Source organism: Oncorhynchus clarkii, chromosome 17 (assembly GCF_045791955.1).
Source record: "Oncorhynchus clarkii lewisi isolate Uvic-CL-2024 chromosome 17, UVic_Ocla_1.0, whole genome shotgun sequence".
In the NCBI taxonomy this organism is placed as follows: Eukaryota; Metazoa; Chordata; class Actinopteri; order Salmoniformes; family Salmonidae; genus Oncorhynchus; species Oncorhynchus clarkii.
The window spans coordinates 17,730,662-17,737,613 of NC_092163.1; positions in this window are offsets into that span (position 1 = coordinate 17,730,662).

Here is a 6,952-nt window from a genome sequence, read left to right on the forward strand (position 1 = left end):
AACAGAATATTATTTGGTGACAGACATAGTCACAGGCTATCAATACTATGAAGGCCTACATTGAAAATAAGACATATTATTGGACAAGCTCTGCATTGTGTTTGATTTGAGGTAGGCTATGTTGTATTATCTGTGTCTCTGTAGATGTGTGTGTGTCAATAAGTCGGATTCGATGGCAACTCTAACATACACAATTCCAAACCTGCGCATCTCCTTGTTCCAGTATTGCGCCCCAGGTGTCTTCTTGCGGCCAAACAAACCGCAGAACCAGCCACAACACTTGTTTTTCTTGGGAGCCAGCTCCAGCCAGAAGAGGGGTCAGAGTTCCTGTGAACAAACAGAGCTTGTGAGCAGTGGTGTGTATTCATGAATGCCAAGGGAAGCCAGTCTTTCCCAAAACATTTACCAAGAAAAAAAACATAAAATAATTCATCTTTCATCTCTCTGTGTTTCATAATTTTCCTTCAAATCGCAAGAGGCTGAATATGCAGTATCTCCACTGAGAAAGCATCCACACGACCGAAACAGCGCCCCTCTGCCTCTGTACAGTATGTGTAGGCCATCTATCTGATGCTGTCTGGTCCAAAAGAGTATAACATTGTTGCCGGCTATAGCTTTGAACACAAGGGAAGCCAGCAAGCATTTGGCCTCCCTTGATAAAATTGTATATAAAATAATAGCCAATCAATAATAGCCAATTAAATTGAGTGCTTTCAACTGTAAATGGTCCTGGCACACTAAAAAAAGTGTCAATGGATGCCAGTTTGGATTTTCCTTCACTCTTATCAAATTGTATTGAGAGCATACTGTCATTTAAAGAAACAACTTGAATTGTTGCATTTTGGTGATATCATGCAAATTGCCATTTCCTATATTAGTCATTATAAAAGCGATTCTGATCCAACCATTAAGTCATACATTGTGCCCTTGGCCTGAGAGGATGGACGTTCAATATGTAGCTAGATGGTGAAGGCTAATGTTAGCTAGCTAACGTTGCCCATGAAAGGACGTAAGGCTAGCGAGCAAGCATTTTAGCCAGGTAGCATAGGACAACCAAAAATAAAAGCATGTACTGTTTGACAGAGTGATAGACTGTTTTGTCAACATGAAAGAGAGAAGGATGGCATTGGCTGCAGCTCAGTATGGGACAGACAACATTCAAATTGACTGATATTATCAATGAGACAACACAGAATACAGTGTAGCTTACCTTCTCAACTGGGGTGAGGAGTTTTTTCCAGCACTTGCTTTCTCGATATGTAGGTCCATCTTGGTTTTTATCTGGGGTAAATGGTAAAGTGACAACATAGGAACTGTTAGAACAGAAGTGCATTGTTATTGCCCAACATGTTAACAGCTGTGTACTCGAGGGGATGTAATTCTTTTTGCATGTATGTATTCATATTTGCTGACAATTATTATGACTAAATAAAAAATATTTGATCACATAAAAAAAGTAGCTGTGTCCTCAACATTGGATATTGTTGTGAAATTGTGAATGAAAAAACATTGTGGAATACAAGTAATTTACAAGAGACTAGGCCTGATTCTGAATGTACCACACCAACAGTAACAGTATCATCCGGGGTGCTAGTCTCTCTCTTGACCGGGATGTTGATGCAGTATGGCCGGTCATCACCCTTCTTGGAGAAGGGTGATCACCTGAGGTCAAGGTAGACCGCAATGTTGCATACCAGCAGAGATCGTCTGTCTGGATACAGCTGGGATTTACATCTTGCACATTGACAGAAGGTCTTGAAGTATTCCTTCCTAATGTAGAGTTTAATGTCTTCTAAGAATTTGGCCATATTGTCTGGCTCATTGTTGAGTTACTTCAGTGCCTAAGACTATACAGTGCCTCCAACACTCTACTCAACAAATTGGATGCAGTCTATCACAGTGACATCCGTTTTGTCCCCAAAGCCCCATACACTACCCACCACTGCGACCTGTACTCTCTCGTTGGTTGGCCCTCGCTTCATACTCGTCGCCAAATCCACTGGCTACAGGTTATCTACAAGTCTCTGCTAGGTAAAGCCCTGCCTTATCTCAGCTCACTGGTCACCATAGCAGCACCCACTCGTAGCACTCGCTCCAACAGGTATATCTCACTGGCCACCCCCAAAGGCAATTCCTACTTTGGTTGCCTTTCCTTCCAGTTCTCTGCTGCCAATGACTGGAACGAACTGCAAAAATCACTGAAGCTGGACACTCATATCTCCCTCACTAGCTTTAAGCGCCAGCTGTCAGAGCAGCTCACATATCACTGCACCTGTACATAGATGGGCTGTTTACAGATGGGCTATATACCTCATCCCCTTACTGTATTTATTTATTTATCTTGCTCCTTTGCACCCCAGTATCTCTACTTGCACATTCATCTTCTGCACATCTACCATTCCAGTGTTTAATTGCTACATTGTAATTACTTCGCCACCATGGCCTATTTGTTGCCTTAACTCCCTTATCTTACCTCATTTGCACTCAATGTATATAGACTTTTTGTTTTCTATTTTCTACTGTATTATTGACTGTATGTTTTGTTTATTCCATGTGTAACTGTGTGTTGTTGTATGTGTCGAATTGCTATGCTTTATCTTGGCCGGGTCGCAGTTGCAAATGAGAACTTGTTCTCAACTAGCCTACCTGGTTAAATAAAGGTGAAATAAAAAATATAAAAAAATCCTCTTTGGTTTTGGTATTTCAATGCCTCATTCTGAACGTGGATATGTATGTAATGGACCATATCATTGCAAAGTGGGATGTTATTACATTCTTAATAGTGCTTGAATGTGCATGAATCCTGGAACACACTTTCCTGTCAATAATAACAGGAACAATATCAAGGTTTGTCACCTTTGGTTTGTCCCTCTCTGCATCCTCCTGAGCCTGATCTTGTGGAGTCTTTCCACAATCCTTTGAAGTTGGTCTCTGATGTTACAACCTCTTCATAGTCATCCCCAACAAAATATTTGGGACGGATCCAGACCACATCTCTGACGGAGGAGTGAGGCAGAGTTACACGGTGGATGTATTCTAACTTGTCGCTGTCAGTCAAAGGAGGGAATTCCTCCTGGGGAGGGAACACCTTCTGGGACAGTGCCAGTTTCCCAACCTGAGAGCTGCACTAATGGAACAAGTCCTTCTTTAGTTCTTCAGGTAGGGCAACTGTAAAGAACTTCCTCTGCAAAGCCTCTTCGCAGGTCTTAGCTATTGGACACCGTGGGCTGCGGACTTAAAGCGGATAGGTGTCACTTGTACACCATCAAGATTCCCTCACAGATAGAATTGGGAATGGTGGAGATGACTGCTAGGTCCTTCATGGCCACAAGTTTTAAATTTTAAAAAAAAAATCTTACTCGTGGTGCCAAACGTACAGTGCCTTGCAAAAGTATTCATCCCCGTTGGCGTTTTTCCTATTTTGTTGCATTACAACCTGTAATTTAAAAGGAGTTTTATTTGGATTTCATGTAATGGACATACACAAAATAGTCCAAACTGGTGAAATTACCTGTTTCAAAAAATTCCAAAAAATAAAAAACAAAAGTGTTGTGTGCATATGTATTCAGCCCCTTTACTTTGAAGACCCTAAATAAGATCTGGTGCAACCAATTACCTTAAGAAGTCACATAATTAGTTAAATAAAGTCCACCTGTGTGCAATCTAAGTGTCACATAATCTGTCACATGATCTCTGTATATATACACCTGTTCTGAAAGGTCCCAGAGTCTGAAACACCACTAAGCAAGGTGCACCACCAAGCAAGCAGCACCATGAAGACCAAGGAGCTCTCCAAACAGGACAGGGACAAAGTTGTGGAGAAGTACAGATCAGAGTTGGGTTTAAAAAAAATATCATCAACTTTGAACATCCCACGGAGCACCGTTAAATCCATTAAAAAATTGAAAGAATATGGCACCACAACAAACCTGCCAGAGAGGGTTGCCCACCAAAACTCACGGACCAGGCAAGGAGGGGCATTAATCAGAGAGGCAACAAAGAGACAAAAGATAACCCTGAAGGAGCTGAAAAGCTCCACAGCGCAGATTGGAGTATCTGTCCATAGGGCCATTTTAAGCAGTACACTCCACAGAGCTGGGCTTTACAGAAGATTGGCCAGAAAAAAATTGCTTTAAGAAAATAATAAGCAAACACGTTTGGTGTTCGCCATAAGGCATGTGGGAGACTCCCCAAACATATGGAAGAAGGTACTCTGGTATGATGAGACTAATCTTTAGATTTTTGTCCATCAAAGAAAACGCTATGTCTGGCACAAACCCAACACCTCTCACCACCCCGAGAACACCATCCCAGCATTATGCTGTGGGGATGTTTTTCATCAGCAGGACTGGGAAACGGGTCAGAATTGAAGGAATGATGGATGGTGCTAAATACAGGGAAATTCTTGAGGGAAACCTGTTTCAGTCTTCCAGAGATTTAAGACTGGGACGAAGGTTCACCTTCCATCAGGACAATGACCCTAAGCATACTGCTAAAGCAACACTCAAGTGGTTTAAGGGGAAACATTTAAATGTCTTGGAATGGCCTAGTCAAAGCCCAGACATCTATCCAATTGAGAATCTGTGGTATGACTTAAAGATTGATGTACACCAGCGGAATCCATCCAACTTGAAGGAGCTGGAGCAGTTTTGCCTTAAAGAATGGGTCAAAATCCCAGTGGCTAGATGTGCCAAGCTTATAGAGACATACCCCAGGAGACTTGCAGCTGTAATTGCTGCAAAAGGTAGCTCTACAAAGTATTGACTTTGGGGGGGGGGGGGGGTGAATAGTTATGAACGCTCAAGTTCTCTTTTTTTGTCTTATTTCTTGTTTGTCTCACAATAAAAAAAAATATGTTGCATCTTCAAAGTGGTAGGCATGTTGTGTAAATCAAATTATACAAACCCCCTAAAAAACTATTTTAATTCCAGGTTGTAAGGCAACAAAATAGGAAAAATGTCAAGGGGGGTGAATACTTTCGCAAGCCACTGTTTGTATCATGGCACTCTGCATTTGCAACACAGTTTAATACTTGATTAAAAGTTAAAAGTAAACGCTATACATCAAATTCCTTATATTAAGCAAACCGGACAGCACAATTCTTTTTAAATTTTTTTTACAGACAGCATGATTGTCTTGTTTTTAATTTATTTACAGACAGCAGGGGCACACTCCAACACCCAGCTTCTTCACCTGCAGGATCGTCTGAGACCAGCCACCCAGACAGCTGATGAAACTGTGGGTTTGCACAACCAAATAATTTCTGCGCATACTGTCAAGAAACCGTCTCAGAGAAGCTCATCTGCATACCCAAATCAAATCAAATGTATTTATATAGCCCTTCGTACATCAGCTGATATCTCAAAGTGCTGTACAGAAACCCAACCTAAAACCCCAAACAGCAAGCAATGCAGGTGTAGAAGCACGGTGGCTAGGAAAAACTCCCTAGAAAGGCCAAAACCTAGGAAGAAACCTAGAGAGGAACCAGGCTATGTGGGGTGGCCAGTCCTCTTCTGGCTGTGCGAGGTGGAGATTATAACAGAACATGGCCAAGATGTTCAAATGTTCATAAATGACCAGCATGGTCAAACAACAACAATCACAGGCAGAACAGCTGAAACTGGAGCAGCAGCACAGCCAGGTGGACTGGGTACAGCAAGGAGTCATCATGTCAGGTAGTCCTGAGGCATGGCCCTAGGGCTCAGGTCCTCCGAGAGAGAGAAAGAAAGAGAGAAAGAGAGAATTAGAGAGAGCATACTTAAATTCACACAGGACACCGGATAGGACAGGAGAAGTGCTACAGATTTAACAAACTGACCCTAGCCCCCTGACACATAAACTACTGCAGCATAAATAATGGAGGCTGAGACAGGAGGGGTCAGGAGACACTGTGGCCCCATCCGATGACACCCCCGGACAGGGCCAAACAGGAAGGATATAACCCCACCCACTTAAAACCCCACCCACTACTCGTCTTCTTCACCAGGGTCTATAGCAATTTGATAAGATCCTGAGGCCCATTGTTGTGCCATTCATCCGCCGGCATCACCTCATGTTTGAGCATGATAATGCACTGCCCCATGTCGCAAGGATCTGTACACAATTACTGGAAGCTGAACATGTCCCAGTTCCTCCATGGCTTGCATACTCACCAGACATGTCACCCATTGAGCATGTTAGGGATGCTCTGGATTAACGTGTACAACAGTCTGTTCCAGTTCCTGCCAACATCCAGCAACTTCGCACAGCAACTTTGCATCATTGAAGAGGAGTGGGACAACATTCCACAGGCCACAATCAACAGCCTGATTAACTCTATGCGAAGGAGATGTGGCAAATGGTGGTCACACCAGACACTGACTGGTAACTTTTTTTTGATGGTATCTGTGACCAACTGATGCATGTCTGTATTCCCAGTCATTTGAAATCAATAGATTAGGGCCTAATTAATTTATTTCAATTGACTGATTTCCTTATAAGAAGTTGTTGCATGTCGCGTTTATATTTTTGTTTAGTATAGAAGAATAGCAAGACAGGTGGGATTTCCATCGATGCCATCAGACCAAGGGCAAAATGGTGGTGTAGATATTGGGGGGACAAACACTAGACATACACTTTTTACAGTTTAAAAACACATTTCCTGCAATTCTACACAGTTTGACATAACTTATTATGTCCTTTAAGGGGTGTTTTGAGGGATATTTTGAAAACGCAGTATACGTGGAAGGGTTAAGTCGTCACCATCATCAATGAAGGTATTTCATGGCAAATACAGTGCCTTGCGAAAGTATTTGGCCCCCTTGAACTTTGCGACCTTTTGCCACATTTCAGGCTTCAAACATAAAGATATAAAACTGTATTTTTTTGTGAAGAATCAACAACAAGTGGGACACAATCATGAAGTGGAAAGACATTTATTGGATATTTCAAACTTTTTTAACAAATCAAAAAC